This window comes from Betta splendens, chromosome 4 (genome assembly GCF_900634795.4).
Source record: "Betta splendens chromosome 4, fBetSpl5.4, whole genome shotgun sequence".
NCBI lineage: Eukaryota > Metazoa > Chordata > Actinopteri > Anabantiformes > Osphronemidae > Betta > Betta splendens.
This window is the reverse complement of record NC_040884.2, coordinates 22,296,042-22,319,084: the sequence shown is the minus strand read 5'-3', so window position 1 is coordinate 22,319,084 and position 23,043 is coordinate 22,296,042. Positions and strand designations below refer to the sequence as shown.

At 44.5% G+C, this 23,043-nt stretch overlaps 1 protein-coding gene across 7 annotated transcripts in view; it reads left to right on the top strand.

Moving 5' to 3' along the window:
• Nucleotides 1-23,043, top strand: part of mc4r (melanocortin 4 receptor) — an 83,394-nt gene that overhangs the window by 40,173 nt on the left and 20,178 nt on the right. For 6 of the 7 annotated variants that reach the window (XM_041070305.2, XM_055508038.1, XM_055508035.1 and 3 more), the window contains exon 4: nt 14,720-14,969. The exons of the other annotated variant lie outside the window; for it this stretch is intronic. The gene's annotated coding sequence lies outside the window, so the exon portion shown is untranslated. The remainder of the gene's footprint in view (nt 1-14,719; nt 14,970-23,043) is intronic. 7 annotated transcript variants of the gene reach the window in all.

Sequence of the window (23,043 nt, the reverse complement as noted above, 5' to 3'; positions counted from 1 at the left end):
GCATTAATGAGTCTTAGACCTGCAGCTGATCATTCCGCCCGATGCTGCCCTGTCTCCCACGGAGCTTTGTCTGGAGCTGAGGTATTTCTCACCTGCTGATCGAGTAGTAGCAACACATTAGCATGTCTATGCGCCTCTACGGGGAGGGGGAGGGGTGTGTAGATTTCCTTTGCGACTGTGAGCAAACATGAGACAAGCAAAAGCTTGGTCGAACTCAGATCCAAGTCATCTGAGTACGAAACACATCACATTTCATTCGATCTCGTGTTTCATTCGAGCGGCAGTCGGGAGCTCTCTGCTACGACTCATCCACGGATGAGCTTCGATTAAAAATTAAAAGCAGAGGTTTTTTGTTTTTCGTTTTTCTCTAAACGAAAAAAACAGCTTAAAATTCAAGTCCGTGTGTTTTTGTTAAAAAATATTTTTGTTCAGTTTATTGGTTTGTAATGCGGTGCTTTTATTCAGGATAGATAGACGGGTGGGAAATCAAAGTTTTGAAACGTACACGGGCGAATAAGTCACATCAGCCACTCATTCAGTTACAATGACACGCACAGTCAAAACAAATTCTCGCTACATCTCGTGCACCACTGCCCCGTTCCTCTCGTAGCTTGCATTTGCACATCCATACATTTGTGTATTGGTCACTCTCTGTCTGGACACATGACTCCGAAACACGTCACGTGTTTGTGTAAGAGATTGATGTCTCCACCAAATTATATGCAGAGGTAACGAGAGAACGACTTTTTGTTTTCCGTTTGTCTCTAAACAATAAAAACATATTAACTCCAATTCCGTGTCTTTTTGTAAAAAACAAATATTTTTGCCTGTTTTATTGGTTTGTAAGGCGGTGCTTTGATTAAAATCCGTTTGCCGCTCATCGAAAGAGAAACGAAAACGCCGGTGAAAGTGGCTGGATGGACGGATGGGAAATGAAAATGTTGAAACGTACACGGGTCGAATAAGTCTCTCAGCCACTCAGTTACAATGACACGCACAGTCAAAACAAGTCAAACTGCAGTTCTGCAGACACAGAGTAAACGCGTAGGAACAAACATGTTGCTGTAATGCGTCGCTGTAGATCTGCTGATTTCTGGCGTCCTGTCAAAATTACGACCGACAACTGCTGTAAAACAAATTCCTATGATTATTACGGTTATTTACGTAAAATCTACGACTATTGGAAAACATTCATTAACAAGTTGTGGAAGTTTAAAACCTAAATAAGCGGCTGTAGTCGCAGATGGACTGCGCTCTACGTCTTTACTTGCGCATTCAATTATATTAATTAAACCGCGACGCATAATCATGGTATTATGTGAAGCCAATATGTTGTATCAGATGTTAGAGCGGTGGGTGTGTACATATTTTTAAGAGACGCCTTCTATTTAAAGACACGAAAAAGCTGAGGAGAATGAAAACAAGAATGTGTTGCTGCTGTGGCGCTGCCTGTTTTAAACCACACAGAACGATTATAACTTCGCAGTGAACAGAAAATAACTAAGCCATCAACAAGTTGTTGCCCTTCACACTCCCCATGTTTGAGCACACAACAGATACTTAATAGTAAAATAGGTCTGGTGTAATATATGTGTGTTACAGGTAGAAATGAACAGTCGGACCTCAGTTACGCTGTAGTGCTTTGGAGGCTTCTAATCAACGCTGCGCCACCTGGTGGTTAAAACGAGACTAGCGTCCTGATTTTTTCCAGCCGGCTGCAGGATTAAAAATCTTTAGTCAGCGACGCACTCGCTGCACCGTGGCGACGCGGCGGTACTGCAGTAAAAACCCTAGTCACTTTGAACCGCTGCCACTGTAGAGCTGCACTTCCAGCCCCTGGAGTGCTTTGAGGTCCGCATGGGTGCTGGTCTCGCCCGGGCACCGGCTCTGCTCTCTGCTCCGGCCTCTGACTGTGTGTCTGCTGCGCAGTTACTACACCAGTAATACTCGACTCTACACCAGCTGATGAGAGCAGTGAGACACTTATGCCTCAGGATGGAACACAAACAGCAGTGGTGGCACCGTGTTTGTTCTTCTCTTAACTAATTTCAACTTTTTAAACACTAAACAACGATCTGTCAAATATGCTGATAGATTAAACAGGACGGTTGCTTCCAACAGTAAAACCACAGTTATGTAGGAATAAATGAGCATAGAGGACAAAATGTGTTTACTTTGGATTTTTTATAGTATTTTTACAAATATTCTATTTCTACCAAACTGCAACAGAGATGTACTGTAGATATTTTTCTGTTATTTCTATTGTTGTATTTTTTCCAATTTTTATTTTATATAATGCTCTGGTTTCTTTAATTGTGAACTACAGCTGCTTTTTGTGCTTGTACAATGACAATAAAATTGTATTCTATTCTATTCTATTCTATTCTATTCTATTCTATTCTATTCTATTCTATTCTATTCTATTCTATTCTATTTTGCTTGAATGGTGCAAATATCTGACAAATGTTCATTAAATACATTGTGAGTCCCCAGATGATGAGGCCCTGCAGCCCCCTGTGATCTGTATTAGACGTTTACAGTGAGTGCTCGGTTTCACATCATACTTAACGTCTATATGGAGATACAGTAGCTCCCCAGAGGAAACACAGACTAATGCATGATGTCACAGGGACGCACTGAATGCGGCTCTACCACCAGCTGAGCTGCCTCCTCAGTACAAGCCCCAGTTTAAAGTCAATCTGTCCTTTTAGATTGGAATCAATATGAAAGTTGTTGAAGTGAAGCTGCGTCGTTGTCCCTGTCTGGGCCTGACGGTGAGAATTCAGTGTCTGATGCAAAAATTGAGTCCTATTTTCCAGTAAGCTGAGCTGCACTTCAGGACAATTGCAGGCAATTTCTTACAAAGCAGACAGTTTGAATCTAGTGCTTGAAGGTGGCAGGATGTATGCTTCCAAGAGACCATGTGGTGAAGTGCTCATGACTTTCCACTTGTTGCCTTCTTCCTCTAGTTCTGAATTCACTGGCATCTGGTTTGTTCGGACATTTATCACAAAGTAACTGTCATTTTGATCGGCTTCCTGTTTAATTTCCAGGCAACGAGGGGGAATTCAGTGGCTCCGACGTTTTAAGTGAGAGTAATTTGAGCTCAGTCTCCATTTTGGTTCACATCCTTCTTTGCTTGTGTGTTGGAGCAGGATTTGACAACAGACTAAATTAGAATCTACTGTTTAGCAAAAGAAGGAAAAATGAATCAATTTATACTAATAATTTAGTAACAATACAATAAAATGAGAGTGGATTACAGAGTGTACAGAGAATATTTGCTGTGGTTTCATTTTTAAATTTCAGTCAAGTTATTTAATGTCTAAGTTAAGGAGGCACTTGGATCTGTCTAGAATATTAATAACAGGCAGAAGCTTCCTCAAATTATGAAAATACTGACTGTGAGATCAGCTTCACAGTCTGGCCAGAAAACCGTTTGTCCCAGTGTTTAACTTTCCATCCCACTTGGATCATGATGCTGATTTACTGTAGTTTCAGGCAACTATTTTAGCTCCATAATCCATTTTTTTCTATTGGTATCGGTAAGTTCTGAAATCATTAGCCATTATCCGGACAGGAAAAGGAAGAAGAGGAAGCATTAAAAGTTAAAAGCCTAAGTCATAGAAAATCAACACCTGCACTAACCTGCATGTTTATTCTGTCAGTTTGATGCACAGAATCCTCTGATGTATCAGTTTAGGTTTCACAGTTTTACCAATTAGAGGTGAAAAGTCAGAGAGCAATCACTTTGTGTTTGACTGTTTCAGAAGCAGCTTTAAACGTTAGGTTACCACTAAAATAGATTGGTTTCTAGTTCTGTGACGTTGATCTGTCACAGCTCACAGAGCTTTAATGAGGGACTAATGCTCCACAGTAAAGACCACCAAGTTCTTGAGGCGGCCCACTGTAGAGGGGACAAAGCTGTCACACTGAGCTAAGAGCCCTCAGAGCTAATGCACTTAATGCATCTTCAGCTTATGCGGCTTCAGATTTAGGCTGAAGATAGAAACTGACTTTTGTTGTGAGTGTTTGTATCTTAAAGTCAGATTGACTTAACCACAGCCCTGGAGGATGAAAGACTCTATTCAGGCCATTTTGTGATTTGGATACAGACACACATGCTAGTAAAGTTCAACACACAGCTCAATGTGAGCCCTGGCCTTCTGCCTGTTGGTGACCTTTGACCTGAAGCACGGACAGAAGACAGAAGTTATCGCCAACAGCTGTTGTGACTTCTCTAATCAAACAAAGACGCGGACGATGGTGGTTTCCTGCCTCCTATTGGCCCAGTCCAATCTGGTATGTGTTCTGACCCCAGCCAGCCCCTCAGCCGCGTCCTTTAATGTCCGTCATAGGAAACAGGGTCCGTGACCGCAATCAGAACCGGAACCTGCTGCGTGTTACCAGCGTCTCCCTCATACCTACAGGCCTGATACGGTGTCACAGAAAATGGGATATTTCTTGTCATAGGTGGACGTATCACGTCCTCCCTCACAGAAACAGAACTAAAGACGAAGGCTTTCACATTTTATAAGAGCTTGTATTGTTTCTAAACCAGATACAATGAAGGAGAGAATTGTTGCAACGCCTGTTAGGAATATCCTGACAGAAATGTTGATTCAGTTAAAAGCTTAATGGAGCGGAGAGAGTTTTCACTCTGGATGGGAATTGTTTTCTTTTCTACTGTTCATCAGAGCACTGATCAGATTTAGGGAAAGGAGGGGAATAAAATGTGGCTCCTCGGTATATTATACTATTTTTAAAATTCCACTGATTAGCCTATAGGGAGCAGCGAGAGCTGCAGCAAACATGCAAACACCCGTCAGTGCTTCATCCTCAGACTTCATATGGGAAATGGAAGATAAAACGCTTATTGCTTCTTTGTTGTTATTACCACAGCCTCTAAAAATACTGAATTAAATAAGGAACCTTCACAATGTTTTGTGTTTCTTCTGCACAGCTCTATTTCTGTTTTATTGATCTCATATGCAACAGAAGTAATAACACGGCAACAAGTAAAAACTAGAAAACATTCCCAGAAACCCTCATTATGCTGTAAGACTTGTTACATTTAATCATGTAATCGATATCCTAATCCTTTTATCGGACTTTATGCTCGATGGCAGCTATGAAGAAATTAAAATAATGAAACGCCCATATTCTTGTTATCAATTGATCACACTGTCTGAGCAACCGCTCTGTACTCGTGGGGTGAAATTAAATTGGACTTCTCTCTGCAAGGAGAAAAGCAAACAACTGAAACTGGGTGTCTAATTTTGTAGTTGGCTTGAATCAAGATTGCCCATTTGATCCATGGCAAGGTTTCAAAACAGCTTATCCCCCGTGGCATTGTAATTTACAGAGCTTTGATTACTGGAATTGGGAGGACACAGGCTGCCACTAAAGCCTGATTTCTGCCTCAGACCCACTTGAGATGGAGTAAGACTTTCACCTGCACTGAATGCTCATTAGGTTTTTTTTTTTGTTTCATAGTGTTGGTCCTCACTGAGCTGCTGGCTCTCGGAGAGAGGAGAAGCTTCATTACCATGAATTTAAGGAGCGGTCTCTAATTAAAGACAGGCTTCATGTCTGTCGTTTGTTTTTATTACTAGGTCTTCCTTTAGTTTCTGACTCTTCTCACTTTGATACACTTCACAGTCATCGTTCCAGACTGACTGAAGGCAGCGTTTAAATTGAAATTTAAAGGTCCACGTTTACATAGTTAATGAACACTGATGATGTGAAGAACAATATGAGTAAGTGTGTGATTGTTCCTATATTTTCTGTATCTCTGCATCATACAGTCTGCAGACTCATCTGTTACTTACTCCACTGGTCTGTACGTCCCTCCAGCTAACGTTCAGACCTCCTGTGTCACCGGTTTGAATTGAATTCATCACCAATTTTGCAGACAAACGTAATAATTTTCCTGTCTGTGTCTGCTGAGTCGTGTCACCTGCACCAACACCTCTGCGCTGTGGAGGTGCAGGTTCTAACACTGAGGCAGTTCAGTCTCACAGACACTGTGCTAATTGCACACACACAATAATATGCTTAATTGGCGCTGGCAGAGATGCTAACAAGCCTTCAGTGCTTGTGACTCCTTTTCTTTGAGCACATGTTCATTATGTACACATTGCATATGAAAGGAGGGAGCCCACCTTGTCGTACAGCACCGCTTTCCTGTTTTAAACCTTGTTGCTTCTAATCTGACATAATTGATGAGCCTTGAAAGCGGCGCTTGCTTATTTGACCCACCGCATAAAAGCATCTTTAAATTGAAGAAGAGTGTCATCAGCATATTGAATGGCAGTTATTGTCACAGCTGAACATGTAGCGCGCACGAAAACCGCTCTTAAACATAGACAACAAATAATGAAGACTATTTTGGTAACGAACCAACATGGTGCATTATGGGAATTACGAAATGACTTCATCCCTTCACCCAAACCTCCTGTGATTAACATCGTTGCTGCCATAATTATCCATCCACTAGGGGTCGCCTAATTGTAACTCCAGCACTTAGGAAGCATAATTATGGGCGTGATGATAATCGCCAATAATTGCAATATAATGGCTGGTAACATATTAATCCACAGGAATTCTTATTATAATGATGCAGCATTCAAATGAATTCTCCTGCATATACGCGCCTGCCGCTGGAGCTGCTCTGACTACAGCTCACATACAGCGGAGAAGCTGCTCTAAAAGGTTATGTTGCTGTTCTGCATAATTCCCTTCATTATAGCGACTTCCTAAAAAGAGCAGCTGTCGCACATAACGCCAGCGCTGCTCTCAGATTTGTCACCATTACAAGTACCCAACTTTGCCTCCGTATGTACCTGCAGCAGCGTGATTTGTCTGTGGACGCCTGTTGAAACCCAGGCCACGTAATGAGCGCTTACACAACACGGGGGGACCGAAGCAGCGCGGCAGCTTGAGAACGCACGGCGCAGTTTGACAACTGTAGTGGGAGGCTGTTTGTCAGAACACGCCGGTTTCCTTCCTATAGATCACAATTCCTCCATATGAAACTAATCCTGGGAGCGACACGGCTACAGTATGTGTATTTGTTTCTGGATCATTTCCAACCGGATTTCATGAACGAACACTTAAATGACAAATTCATTTCTTTTTCACAATGGTGTACCGACACTTGGACCAATTTGCATAGAAGCAATAAGCTGGAGGACACAGCAAGTAGCAATAACGAGCCCTTATGAACAACACATACAGTAAATATGATCCGTATCAGCGGCAGCACAACAAGGGAACATTTCTGCACTGCTGAAGCGTCATTTGGGTGAATGAACTGGAATCTGTTTCTGTTAAGAGACACTTTGGTGAATGCACATTTTTACTGTAAGTACTACATCAAATTGCTCCCTAGGAAAGAACCTTTGCAGCCTCTCAGGCAGCTTGATAGAGGGTGAGTTTTGAAATCGGCCGCCTTTTTTCAGGTAATTAATGCTTTCAGCGATACTCCCTCAGTCACATACTGCTCAGGGAGGCAGAGCTCGACGCAGGAACAAAACAAGCTGCCACTTACTTTCCCTTTTTATTTTTACGGAGTCGATGCATTTTTCACCTGTCTACATACAAATATCGCAAAAGCACAAGATCATCGCGCGTCTGAGCTAATACTGACAGAGGACAGTCCTGTTTCCTCATCTTTCCTGGACGTGAGAGCGACGCGTCACCTGTGATTAATCTGTGATCATTTCATTTGCTTTGGTAGATATTAACTCTTTGACTGGTGTAGTTGAACAGTTAATAAAAGTGAGTGAATCAGCTGAGTGTTTATTTAGGTGTAAATAAATCTGCCTGCGGCGGCGTCATTAGTGTTGACACGGCAGACTAAATAGAGGGAGAACGAGTGGCAGCGCCAGACGTTCACTTAAACACATCGTCCATCCTTCGCCCGCTATTGTTCTTCTCCTCGCTTCAGATTCATTAGATGATTACTATGTGAGACCTCAAGTTTCTTTTAGTTCATGATTCAGTTGAAGGTAATCACAGTTACACCAACAACTTAGCATCATTAAAAGTAGCTTATTTAGCCGTCAGCTGTTCGTGTTTGCTGTGCACTCACTAGGATAAAACCAACTGTCGCTGGATTTCTTTGGTTCAGTTGTTTATTCAGACTTTGGGGATAATAAAATCCTAGAACATTGTTTTCAACAGCGAATCTTAAAATATGTAAAAGAATTAAATGCATCTTAATTGTGTTTGATTGCTAAATAGCATCCAGTGGAGGCGGCGTGCTCCCTGGCCTCGCCGTGGACCTGCTTTTTCACACACTTGGGATGGGAATAAATTGCCTGACCAACGATGGCTCCTGGTGAAGGAAAAATGACGGAAAACCAGAGTGTAATCGTGCAAACAAAGGAGACGGTCTGATTTAAAACAATGTGCCCTGCAGCAGCTGTAGCATGATAAACTGTGAATCGATTGGGACGCGATTATACTGTTTATTTGCATTTAGATAGTTTTATCTGCTCTGCAAAGTTGTCTTCCCAATCACAACATTAAAGGACGTTTCCACATCTCGTGAAAGAGCAAGATAAGGATTTTATGCAGAATTATGCAGAGACGTAGCAGGTGCTGTAGGATTAACATTTGGGTGCACATTAAAAGCCGAGCTCACCTCTGACGGCGTCGGCATCGGCCGCCGTTAAAGGCGAGCTTTTAACAAGATAACACGGTCTCTGAGCCTGACGGCGCCGCCGCTCGCGGCTCACAGCTGCTGCAGCGGCCCAACAACAGCACAGGACTAAGTGATATAATCATGCAAAGCGTCAGCTATATGATCATTGTGAAAAACAAGCCCATTTGTCGGCCTGCTCCTTCTTACCTCGTAGTTTGTCCCCGTCTTCTGCCTCGTTAATGATGTCACACTGTGATTATTCCTGCCTGGCTAGACTGCTCTTTAGTGGCCGGATGTGTCATATCTTAAATAACTCTTGATTGCGGGGATTTAGCCTGAAGGGAACTAAAAGCACATGATGTGTTTTTTATTATCATGTCAGTGTAGCGGGAGGAAGAAAGGGCCCGTACTATTCATCAGGGCCATTCAGACAAAGCGTATTTAACACAAAAGAGGGGAGAGAGCAGCAAGGCAAATAAGGACAGGGGAAGAATTCCTCCCGCCTTGACAGACTTAAGTAGCCTATTACATGATGGTGAGGCTTTCATCTATTACTTCAAGGAGGTAGAGAAGATAATCACCACTGTTATTCTCCATCTGATGTGCCCCTAGCCACCTATTACCCCATGGCCTGCAGCACTCTGGGCTGAATGCAGAGACAGAGAGCTCTGTTTGTGGCAGAGCCTTTGCTCAGCCGAGGAGGGAGCGGAGGGAGGAAAATGTTTGCTTCCTGTCGTCTCCTGTCACGAGAGCTGCCTCCCGACAGCAGCGTTCCTCCGTCCGTTCCACATCCTCCGTCATCACCGATCACCTGTATAGGTGTTGATCAGGCTAACAAGAGCAGGGTGGTTCTCCTTGCTGTCCAGCTATGCTGTTTGTCCCATATCTCCCGCTCCAGCCTTGTTCTAAAGACGCTGAGATATGAGGGAATGATCATTTATTGGATCATTAGTTCCTCTAATCAGCTCTGTAATTACAGGCCATTAGAGCTGGCTTCCTGATGTATCTTCTCTCTATAGGACCTTGGACATGGTGCACTGTGACACTTTGTCTCCCATAAACAAGCAGCTGCCCCGCGGCTGCACGTCGGGGGCATTAACCTCGAGATGAGCTCCGTTTTCAGACATATTAATGTACATCAGAATGCTTTGTGTCATTAATGTTTTATTTTAAATGGAACCCATCCATGGGATCAAATGGGAGCTTAAAATCTGTAACTTCAGTATGAGGATTTAAACCTCAGATGTCTTTCAGATACTGTGTTATACACATCTCACCAGCTTAGAGGTGCAGGGAAGTCAAGGAAGTGAAATCTGTTGTCGTTACAAACCATATACATCAAACTAACTGTGTTGCAACTCAGTTTCCTTTTTGTGGATGTTCCATCCATTGTGTCTCTTCTGTAGCACATAAAACCACTTATCAGTCTTTGAAAATTTAATTCTGCATTACATTTTTGTCCATAGCACAATATTACATGTGAGGTAATGTAATTTATTACAGTATTATTAGAAAATTGGAAAGCAGCAGTGCAGTGCCAAAAGGGATCGTTCTCCACCAAAGCTGCCTTTATGCTGCATCTTAAAACAGTCTTGGGTGCGTCTTCCTTTTATGTTCATGCTCCGGTTACTTATAAAATAAGATTTTTATATGAAGCATTATGGGATTAAAGAGCATTATTCACCTCTGGTGTTGTGAGCCCCGGCAGCCGTACAGATCAAATGTCAGCTCCTCTGCTTTACCTTTGGACACCTTTGAACGTCTGTACACTGAGCTGAAGGAGCAGAGCGTCAGGTATTAGAGGATAAAGCTGCAGGTGAGAGGCCTTACTGTCACAGCTCGGAGCGCTTTTCAACAACTCGCCTATCATCCTTCTAATCTTTTCTCACAACTGAGTTTTTGCTCACGTTTTCCATGGTTTCGTGCCATTTAATGACTGTCTTTGCTTTGTTATCCAGATTGGATCTAGGGTCCACGAATGACAACTGTACCAACACAAATGTTAGCTTGAGGCTTTGATGATCGGAATGTGTCGTGGCAGCAGATGTGGAGATCAAACAAGCATCAGCCGCTGTATGAAGATCGGGGTTTGGAGGTTGCAGATAAGTTCATCACAATTAATCGGCTTGCTGTCGGCTCCCCCCTGCTGACAGAGTCTTCCACCTGGCAGCTTGACAGGTGATCAGAGCTCGGGCCAGTAGAGTTTCGCTGGCGTCGGAGGCTTTCTGGCTGTGGTCACGTTCAGTGAATGACTGCAGCTTCTCCGGTTTGTAGATCAGTTCTCTGAGCCGTAGATGATTAAGGATCTCTTCTCATGCATGGAGGTGAGCATAGAAGCTGCAATATCACTATGGTACATACTGTACTACAATTCACTGTTTGTTTGATGAGAGATGATCTCTGATGTGTTGCTCATTTTGACATTTATGCCTGGACTCTAATTATGACATCATGAAGTTAGAGCTGCTTTCAGCTGTTTTCACGCATATTTAAGCCCCAGGGAAATCTGGATTTCCATTAATTTAATTTAAATGTGCTGTCGGAACGGAACGTGAAGACGATCACGGCTCAGGTTCAGGACGCTCTCAGATCCTAGTGAAGGTGAGCCCGTGTAGCAGTGGCAGCTGCAACAACACTGAAATGTGCTGTTTATTTTATGTCTTAGTTTTTTTGCATAATTCATATGATATCTCATAAAACTGGGAGCGGTTGGCAGGTCATTTGCAGTGACAGACTGTCTGACCATTGGCTGTTCTAGTGTGGGCTCCACGGTAGATGGTGGTGCAGATATCCTGTTGGAACCATAATCCACGTACACACACCGTGAATGGACCGGTGGATACCAAACATGACATACACATAGGGGTTCATATGCCAGACGAGTCCGCAGCCTCTCTGCTGTTTGTTCATGTCAGGTGAGGAGACAGACACTGACAGGCTCCTATCATCCCAGTCATCCTATTACAATGACAATGGCGCTATAATAAATTCAATTATTAAAGCGCCCGAGGCTCATTGAGAACGAGGGGTGTGATAAACGTGCCAGTAAAACAGCTTCAAGGTGTTTCCTGTTAAAACCAGTGATATTTTTTAAAGTTTTCCTCTGGCTGATTGCTTTGTTTAAATGCCAGGAGAGAAGCTGTCTCATGGGATGAAGCGGGAGGTTTTGCTTTGAATTTATAATGATTTGAATGTGCGCTTGACTTTGACCAACATGTTTTCAGGGCCTATACAGTATGAATATTTCAAGGATTATGCTTTCTAATAATTCAGAGGTATAGAAGAGCTGGGGGCTGGTTTGAAGGGGGAGGGTCCAGCTCCTATCTTCATCTAAATAAGAGCAGCAGCATCTTTTGTGTGGGCCTCTTATTATGAGCTGAACTGTCTCAGGTCTCTGGAATTCTGGGAATCGTGGGATTGTTGTGGTGGCTTAATCTGGCACCAGGAGCGTTTTCCCATTACAGTAGAGTCTGCAGGTTGTTTTGAAGGGTCCTTTTTGTCTGTTTCTACCTTTTTCTGACTTGACAGATGCGACAAAAATAAACTTGTGTTCTAATTAGCAAAAGAAAGTGTTGATTAGTTTGAAGAGAAGTGAAAAAATGTGTCTATTGTCGATCCAGCTTCGCCACCCTTTTCAAAGTTTGGCTTTTCTTTTAATCGTTTTTTTACCTTATTTACCAGCACGCTAATCTTAAAGGGATAATGAGCTATGTTTGAACGCTCGCTTTGCTAACTGGTGTCATTTTTTTTTTGCAACAATCTCAATCAGCGCGAAAGGTTTCAGCGACTGTGGTGGTGATGTGGGTGTTCAAACCTCGGCTTCTCTCACTGTGGCGCCCCTATCTCACTTCCAAATTGGGTAATTTACTGTATGGAGGATGTCTTGGCATCAAATGTGTCATTCAACAAGGAAATGAGGGAAGTAGATGTGGCGCTTATACATATTCAACATGTTTAGTGTGGAAATGTGCGTATTGATCCAGCCTCCTGACCTCCTCGCTCCCCCTGGCTGTGTTTGAAGCCTGTGCTTTGCAGTAAGGGCAATCAAAACGGGTTCCCTGCGATATTCTTCCCCTTTCTTCCCCGTGGCAAATCGAACTCCCACCAGCTTAACAAAGAGACCCTCAGAAGCACAAGCATCACCACCTTTGTGTTTAGGGCCCTATTCGACAAGGGTGGTGCCAAATCAGGTCACAGAGGAGAGACTGTGCATTCATTGTGAATAATGGAAACGATCGCACTTTCTACACTCACAGCAGTCGCAGACAAAAGACAGAAAAATATTCCACCCCCTCTGTATTCAGATAAGAAAGGATAAAATGCCTCAGAAATCACTGTAAACCAAAATGTTTACCCCTGAATTATGATTTACATTATCTGACCGTAAATATGTGCTTGAACTAAAGCAGCAGCCTGTGACTCATGCATAATCTGTGCCTCTGCATCACATGCAGCCTAATCTAAAGAGGAGCACGGAGAATATATTATTTCAGGGTATTAGCAGAAATGCATTTATGCTGCTTAAATCTTCCTTCATAAACTGCTTATTATAAACAATTGCTGCCAGTTGGAAGGTAAACACTCATGGGTGTCTTGTAATTTCAGCGTCCTAAGCGGCTGGCACGGTTTGTGTGAGCATGAAGCAAAAGACAGGCTGTTAAAGTGTTTAACAGTAACCTGCAGTTGATTCCTGGGACTGTATTGATTGACTTGTCTGGGATTGATTTGGTGGTTAAATGTCCAGAAGGCGACAGCAGGAACAGGAGGCAGCTGTAAATGCAGCCTAACAGAAATAAAAAAAGCAGCATTTAAAGCCATTTTCTATTTAAAATTTAACAATTTTTAAAATGTACTTATGTTAAATGATCAGTAATTGACTCAGTTATAACGAAGAAAGGCTAAATTAAAGTTTTTTAAACTTTTAGAGCTTTGGATGCTTTGCTGTCGATGCAGTACATCACTTGTTACTTGAAGCCCTATAAAATTTAAAAGGCAGTTTGAACTAAAGTTACCTGAAAGATTCACGCTCCTTCAGGCTTTAGCTGTAGTTATAGTTTTAAACAGTGAGCTGAAGTGAAAAATGGAGCTGCTCTTCATTCTGACCTGACTAGTCACTGGCTGAAAGATGGACTGGACTCCAGGACACAATTGAGTGGGAATAAGGTTTGTCTGTGGGGTAGCTGACCTTCCTCTGCAGGATTCACATCCAGAGGAGTGTGGTGATGTGGAAGTAGCACTGGAGGGTCTGTACAGTCGCTGGGTGTGGCTGAAGGCGCGTGGACTTCTAGAAAGACAGCCTGAATGTGAAAAACCTCTAGTCAAGTAAATGAGCTTTCCCACCTTTGTACCTAAATGTACTGTATCAGGCCGTCAGCTGGACTCTAACAGACAAACGTGGAACTGAGTCGCTCCAGCGTCTGCAGCAGGAAGCAGCTAACGAGAACCGACCTACTGCTCTACTTAAAGGTGTACAGGATGTTTGGAAGTGCTCGCAGTAGCAGGTACGGGTTTATAGCTACGAACGGCCCCGAGGGAGAAACTAAACGGCTGCAGCGCTCCATGGGAAAATCTGGAACAAACAACACGTCTAGGATGTTTTTTATCAAGCTGCATCTCATCGCCTGCCACTAATGCAGCGAGGTCACTGGAGCTCAGCAATCCTGTGTGCAGCCCTTCATTTGTTATTCTAAGCAGGCTGTCATTTGGCTGTTTAGCACATATTATGATGAATAATGACTTTTTAGTTTCTGTTGGACACAGCTGGATGGAAATGAACAAAAGAGTAGAGCACAATAAAAAAGGGCATTAATATTGTTTTATGGTCTCATTTGGCTGAAGCTCAGATCTAAAAGTGCAGTTTGCTCCCGTGGATCCTCGCGGCTTTGCTTTTGCTCCTGCATGTGAAGCTGTCCTCTGGCAAAGGTTTAGAACCTAAGGATAAACGAAGAAACACTGCACCACAAGGGTATTTTACAGCATCGGCTTGTTTATATCCATGTAAAACCTCTTCTGGTCTTAGCTCGTCTTTGCATGGTGTCTAACACGCGTCCCCCTGCCTCTCCTCGATAGGGCCACTCAGGGCCATGGAGCTGGGGCTTACCTGTGTGGATTGCCTTGGACGGCAGCCTAATCATCTGGACCCCAGTCAGACAGCGGCCGGGCCAGAGCTGCGACAGCACAACAGATGGGTCCTCAAAGGACCCACCGCATCTGCACAGCTGAGGATGGAGCGGGTGAAGGAGACGGGAACTAATTTTTCTCATCTTCTGATTTCACGCAAATGAGTGCAAGGGATGCACTGGCATCCACATCTGGCAAGGTAAGCGGAGATCTGAGTCGCAAACACCAGCACTGAGGACCGAAACCAACACCACGAGGACGCTCTTAATTAACAACAAGGAACTTTAAATGATTTAGGGGGTTAGGGTGGACATCAAGCGCTTGCTCCGGGGGTCTGGAGCTGATAACGAGTCCTTCCTGTCTGTCAACCAAAACAGCACTAGTTGTAGAGCTCTATGCTCTACCATGTTTGTTGGTGAGGTCACAGTGGGATAGAGTCTGTGTAATGAGCTTCTTGTGTGAAGATGGTGTCGTGACCTCATTCTCTGAGCAAGCGACTCTAACTATCTAATTGTTTAGCCTTCGGGGCCAAACCTCAAACTCCTCCTTGCACCTTGAAGCCTTTAAGCAGCTTAATCCTTAAATGTCCTTTTATTTATACCACAGAGTGAAGCTGTATAAACTCTCCCTAGTTCCCCAACATGTGGCCCAAAGCCCAAACTGTGTGACACCAACACATGGGCCCATGCAGCTTTTCCTAATGCTTCCCCGCGTGTATGTGGATGCTGCCCGTACTGCCTGCTGACTAAGCCTGGCCAGCTCCTGCAGACGGATGCAGCTGCCGGCTGCTCGCTGCCACAGTGGGAGTTTCCTCAGGAAGCTGCGCAGTGGGGAGCTGAGCCGGGCCAAGCGATTAGCGCTGCACTTCCACTTAGCCTCTCCGGCATGTTGACCATCATTTGCCTCCTGTGACTGCCGATGCTGATGCGGGCCTGGTGGGAGGAAGTCTGCTCTGAATGCCCGGCCCGCTGCTAGAGGAATCAGTCTGCTACTAAATTACAGGCTTGTTCTGCTCGTGGACTGTGGAGTTTTGTCACGAGGGCTCCGAGGAGATGATCATACCCCCAGAAATCACACATTAAAACAACAATAGGGACAGAGCTGACTATTTTTCTCTCTCAAATTCAAATAATAAAGCTCAGCAGTGATTTGCATATATTAACTTTTTCTGCTAAGCATGCTTGTACATCTGCTCAGAATTAGTCATTATTTTCTTCTCCATAATTTGGCAGGGGTTGCCCTAATGTGCCACAAACTGGCAGTAAACTCCACAAGGCTAATATGCACACAAACAGCTTCATAAAAATCAAGCCTCCGAACACTTCCATCAGAAACAGAATGTGCTCATAAGCTTAGCTCTGGGACTGTCCACACTCTGTTATCTCTAGCATCCATATTTATTTTCATAGCATTTTATGCTTTTTGCAGCAGTGACAGTGACGCTGAGAAGATAAAAATCAGCAGGGCTGTCACCCCAAAGGGGGGGCATCCAGCAGTGTAAATGGTAATGAAGATGGTTATGAGAGCCTCGTATAGAATGACGAGAGAGCAGATGACTTACCCAGATGGTGGAGGAGCTAAGCTGCCACCTTGGTTTCATTTGCTCTCCGATGCCTTCCTCCTGGACCCATCGCGATGAGCACAGGACGCCCTCTGAGTTGTCCGTGATTAGGCGTGTTAGCCCGGCAACGATGAGCCTGATTGTGAGTACCTTCTGTGTTTTCTAATTTGGGCCTGAGTGCATATAAAAGGAAACGCACACTGAGGAGTTTAGTGCCGAACATCAGACGAACAGAAGGGGAGCAGAGTTAAATTTCTTTTTTTAACAGGCCACAAAGTCATCAGCCGCCACGTGTGCGTAGCACCAACTCTTATTGCCTTTGTCTCATTTAATGCTTGTCACATGTGAAATGAAGTATCAGGCCACCAAGAGCACTTATGATAAAAAACGGCGGGTGAAATCCTGAAATATGGCGCTTTATGGAGCCAGAACCTACTTTTACAAGGTTAATGAACTCTCACTAACTTTAATAGTCTGTTTTCCGACTCATGCATCTTCATAAAGCGCCCTTCCCCAAAGTCTGCAGGCGAGGGGTGCCATTTCAAACATCTGTGCCAGGCGCACTCCTGCACAATGAGAGAAGTTTCATGATGAATCGCAGGCACCGTACAGTTTCTTCATTTTTCCATTGTTGGCAAACTGTCAGTGGATTATCTTCATTTCCCCCGATGCCTAGAGGTGAGGGAAAGAAGAGGGAGCGTGAAGAGAACAAGGGACTTAAGTTCTAATCACCTGGACCAAAGGAGGGGGTGAGGCGGGGGAGCGAGCATCCCAGGAGTGGCATTAACAAGCAGGAGCAGGAGCAGCGAGCAGCCGGGTGGGAGCTGGAGGCCTCGCGCTCTACAGAGACGACTTCCTTCCTCCTGCATGTGACTCTGTAGAGATTGATGAAAGGGAGTCACATTCTCTGCATGTCATTAATCCATGCGTGGATTATGACGACTGAACATAGAAGCAAGACTCCTAGTGTTTGACACTTTGCATTCGTGGGTCAGGGCTCAGGCCTCTCCTGGGCTTCGCTGGTGAGCAGTATATAAAGCAAAGGGCTTGGGCGCTAGCAGGTGCTGCAGCTCGTCTGACACACAACTAAAAACCCACGGTGACATTTAAAACCCTTGTGACAGCGACAGATCAAGTGTTGCGACACCGATGATAAAGAGGAGATGGAGGCGAGAGATCCAACGCGTGTCTGCGTGTTTGATCCATATTTTTAGTTTGCGTATAAACAGTATCTCAGGGGCTATTATGCATAAATAGAGCTGGAAGGAGTTGGACTATTTAAGGTGCTTTGTATGGGAGGAGGTTCTCTGCAGCCTGGCAGGCTGCTGCACACCTACACATGGGCGGCAGCGCTCACAATTAGCTGTGTCAGAAATGACTAATTTAATTGTAGCCCTTTATTTACAGGACCCGCCAGGATGAAACGAAGGGGGTGAAACCTATTTGGCATTTTTCTAAACTTTGTGAATATGAGCAGAATGAAAGTAAAATAACAGAAAATGCTGCCAGATGGAACATGCTGTTTATTTGTGCCCTTTAATTACGTGTGAATTAAGTGAAAACATCTCAGGATGTGAAATGTTGCTTTGTGCATTGACAAATAAGTGAGTGACAGAGTGAACAGTGAGAAGCTGGAGGTGTATGAGCATGTTTAACAATTCCTGTCACACCCATTCAAAATATTCACATGAACCTTGTCACATTAATACTTATATTTATTTTTATCCTAAAAACGTTTCTCCACTTCAGCGTCAGCGTGTCGCGTGTGTGTGTTTGCCACAGATCTGGCTGGATGCATGTGTGCGACACCCGTGTCAGACTGGAAGCCAGTGGATGATGTGACAGTAGAAGTCGTCGGCTGCCTGACGTGTACGGAGCGTCCCCTCCGCCGCTTTATTGGAGCTTCAGTTATAGCAACATTCAGCCCTGTGTTTGTAGCTGATGCTGAAGCTGCAGCCGAGTCAGATCCTGCTGTGTAGACAGCTTCACCAACACTGTTGCTGTTGGACACCTGAGACGCCAGATGTTTAGGCTGCTGTGGTTTATTGGGCAGAGTCAGCGGCGTGTGTGCAGGTACAGAATGTTGGTTTGAGGGTGTAGGACAGCAGTGGGTGGGTGGTCTCAGAGTTGGAACAGATCTGCGGTGTTTTAACATGTGTGCATCTATTTCCTGTACAAACTGTACTGGAGTCAAAGCTCTCAGATCAGCTGGCTGCAGCCTGTTAATCCCTCTCTCTATATCTATTACAGACTTAAAGCTAACCAGAGAGAAGCAGCTAAACCTGACAGCACGTACAAATCCATGAATATTGGCTGGAGCTTTGCATTGTTTGCTTATTTACTTTCCGTGTCAGCTGGGGGGTGCGTGAAGATTAGAGCGTTAACACGGAGGAACCACGAGCAGGGGTGACAAAACGTAGAGGAACAGAAGAGGCCGAGGGAACATGAGGATTCACGGAACGCAGCCGAGGAGTAAACAAAGGCAGCGGAGCGGAAAAATACATGGAGACAAGTTTAATTACACCAACACTTCAGACGTTTGCTTGACCACACATGCTGGTCTGAGGTGCAGGAGTTAAACTGGTTGAAGTAAGCAGCTTGTAGCGGTTAGGCTTTCACTTGTACTGTAGGTAAATCTGATTGGACTCGTGTTTAAAATCCCTACCCGACTATCAAAAGATAAACACATCACAGTTTGTCTAACTTCCTCTGCTGTTGGGTTTTAAACCAGTTTTAAATTAGTTTAATTAAGCTATTTTTCTAATAAATGGCCTCAGCGTTAATGAATGCAGCTCCACGCATGACTGAAAAATTAAAGTACATCACAGCAGGAATTAAATACTTGATGTTTTAAGGCACAGGCGTCATTTTGGAGACTGTCGTGTGTTTTTGTAGCTTAAGTTGGACTGAATTGAAGGATTTTCCATCAAATCTGCCGACACGTCTCCGTCAACAGCGGCCCTGGTAGTACAAGCATTTTCTCACATATGAGCTCAGCTGACGTGCTGAACCGTGGTCTGAGCTGAGGCCGACCCCATTGATCACGGGCCTGACAGCAGGACACCTACGCCGCCCCACGCCGTCCTCTGTCCTGGCCGCACGGTGCCGGAGTAACAGCTCTGTGCAGGGACCTTAAGGTCACCCGCTCACTGAGCATGATGAAGTGAGGAGCACTCGCTCTGTCGCTTTGTCTCCCACTTCTCAATTTCATCCCTCCCCCATCAGCCTCTGTCTAGTTACCTTTCTTAATTTCTATTTTCACTCTTGTCTCTCCGCTTCACTGTTCTTCATTCTTGCTCGCCCTCTCTCAGCCTCTCTCTCCCCCTCTTTATTCCACTTCTGTCCAGGGTTTAAGATGTCATTGAGAAACCTTGAGATAGATGGGGTCTTCAGTGAGAGGCAGCCATCAGCTCGGCACAACAATGGAGTTAGAAATGATATAAATCAGTGAATATGATGGAGACTGACAGCAGTGTTTGCCTTGGAAAGCCCATAAACCCTGATGCAATAATGTTTGCAGGGAGAATGGCAGAAGTTGTCATAAAATCAAACATATGCTCAGCGCGGGCTCTGTGTGTGTGGGAAATAGAATAACCTGCATCATGTGACCGAGCAGACTTAAAAACATAAATTTGATTCTTTTTTTTCCTCACCTCATGGAATCCATTTAAATGCAATCAGTGCAAAGCGAAAACAGGCATTTCTGTTGGGTTGAAATATGTTTCTCATTAAAGATGTCAGGAGGAAAAGCAGGGATGTTGAGGCTTTAATCGCCTTCCTTTCATATGCGCTGTAATGGGACTTGAAGCAGCTGTGTCTCAGAGGGGAAAAAATCTGTTAGTGCGTCATGTGGTCAAGTATCATTGAAACCCTCTGGAAATGTTCACGTTGTGGCGAAGGAAACAGTGGATTATTCCACTTGGAGTGGCTAAACTGTACGTATGGGGGATCAGGGGGAGCAGAGGTTTAAAAATAAACGCTCCCCTGCCTTTTATCTTGTGAGACCACATGCAAGCCCTTCAAATTATAGCTGTAGGTTTGTGGCAGGTTCCTTAATTCGGAGTGGAAAACGGTGGAATAGGAGGCTCCTCGTGAGGCGTGGGTCGTCCTGCTCTACGACCATCAGCCTGTTGTCTATGCAGGCACCAACTTTCATTCCGTGGCTCCTTGAAGTGAAACTTAAAATTCCATCTGTACTGTAAACACTCAGAGAGTCAGTGTTCTTCTTTACCAACATAATTTAAACCTTCTCTGCCAGTTAATAAAACATGCTAAGTTTGAACACAGGTGCTTCAGAAAAGTACCTGTCTATACCGTTGATAATGTGTGTCTGCCCCCTAGTGGCCAGGAACTAACAAAGGCAGCTTTAAACGGTGATAAATTATTATTTATCATTCTATCAATGTTATAACAACATAACAAAGTATCTTGGCTCAAAGTCCTGAACTTTGTAAAGCAGTAAAAAATGTCAAGTCTGTTCTTCAGGAAGGTCCTTTGCCTTGAGTGGTCACACAGTGTCTGAATGCAGCTGGGTCAAAGCCACTGTTGGGTTATTTACCGTAACGAAAGAAAGGATAAACACGCATGTCATAAAAGGACCTTAGCGTTAGTGACACGTGTCCATTAGTCTACACACGTATCACTAAACCACAGTGACAACAGACCTCAGAGCAGAGTCTTCTGGTTCTGACTAGGAACTTCTGAAATAAAACTTTCCCGCAGACTCTTGGTTAAAAATCCTGGTTGAATTTTTTGAACGTTTGGGGAGAGCTGTTCTGTTTTGGCACGACAGTAAACCAGTGTGGACGTGGAACCGTGTTGTAGCCTCCTGTCACACAGGGGAAAGGTGACGCAGTGACGCAGCGGCGGAGCCCTGGCGTCTCTTCCCATAATGCACTTCCTGGGCTCCTGCCAGAAGTCTTAATTGCCTACGTACAGTAGTAAGCGCTACTTTGCTGTCTGCTCCTGATTAGAACGAAGCCGCCGAGCACTTTGTGCTGCAGCTTGGGTGAAGAGATTACGACTTTTCCTATTATTACCTGCACGAATATGAGCATGCATCAATACTTCGCCCTAATGGCTCAACGTGTGTGATTAGATGTCAGCATCTCCTCCTTTCAAGGATTAGCATCCGCTGCTCTCTCTGCCGCGTCGCGTGAGTTTGATTTGTGCTGCGGCAGGTAGAGCCACATGGCCGTGTGTGTGTGTGTGTGTGTGTGTTGCTTCTGGTGCTGGTTCTGTGATCACACCTTGTTATTGATTTCAGCCCCAATGAGCCACTTCTGGAGCAGCTTCCTGCATTTGAAACGTTCTCACTTGTCTGTCCAAGTCTTTCTTTGTCACAGTCCAATGTGTCTATGTGACTTTTTCCTTTCTGTTACTTTAAGATCAAACGAAATCTTTCCAGTTTAATTATAGGGTCACATACAGTATTGTGAGATAATGTCGCTCGGGTTCCTGGGTTGTGAATAAAGTTGGTTTTCATTCTCTCACAGTCATCTCAGCCAGAACTCCATTAATAGAGCAGATTGCCCCCCCCCATGTTCTTCTACCCACTGCTACAGTGTCTGCCTTGTGTTGGAGATTTGAGGCCTCATTTTCTGCCATTCATCCTGCAGCAGTATGGAAAAACCAACTTCAATAGATGAAGATAATCCATAACTGTCAATATGAAGAACTAATTAGTTTCAAAGTTTCCATTTGATCATTATTTCATTGTGCCCTAGTTGAGTGTCTTCACACATAACTTTGCGTCCTGCTCGCTGTCAATCACCTGACACCAGCAGAAAGAGGAGCTGCAGCCTGTTGGGACTCGCTGCCTCCGTTACACGTCACCGTACAAGCTGAACTGTCACTTTTATTAGAGCACGTCCACATGTGAATGCAGCAGCAACTGAAGGCTAATAATCAATTATTCAAAGCACCGTGCAACTTAAATATCTAGTAATCAAACTGATGAGCTTTTACACTAACACATATGTTGTTTATTTAATAATACGAGCTTGATAAGGAGGCCGCGGCTCACGGGGGAGCGCTTCACATTTAATGTCCGACTGGAAGCGCTCAGTGTGAAACCACCAGGCTGAAGCTGAGTGGAGCCAGGAGCGGGCGTGCGTCTGGGCCTCGGAGCAGCGCTGCTGGCCAGGGCGGCTGCAGCTGCTGGGGTCTGAGGTCACAAGCAGATGTCCTCCGCAGCCTCCAGCACCAGGCTGCTGCTCTTTTGTCCGACTTCTCGCTTCAAAGTGCCAAATTATCTCAAACCAGCATTTCCCCGACCGGAACGCCGGTGCCCAGAAGAAGAGTTACAGTAGAAGTAGAACGAGCGGTTTCGGGCTCTTTGTTCAGACGCGCTGCCCGTGCTCGTAGCAGCGGCGCTCTTCAAAACTAATGGCTGCGCTGCAGCGTTCCACTTCAGGGACTGACGCGGTACCATCCGTCTTCCTCTCTCTCTGTCCACGCTCATGCGCGTCAAAGTTATTTGTTTAGGAGCCAATATTTCTGCTCCCGGGGCCTTGGGGCTCGCTTTTCACCTCCCGATGGTTGAGAGGTGCTACGTCACTTCAGCAGTTCATTGACCTTGGGAAGTTAATTTAAAGAAAACATTACATTCACATTTTCCTCACTTTCTTGCACGTATGACGTTTTACAAAGCCAGTTTTGAATTTGAATGGAGCAGCTTTAAACCGTCAAGCACCTCAAAGGCCAATCAGAA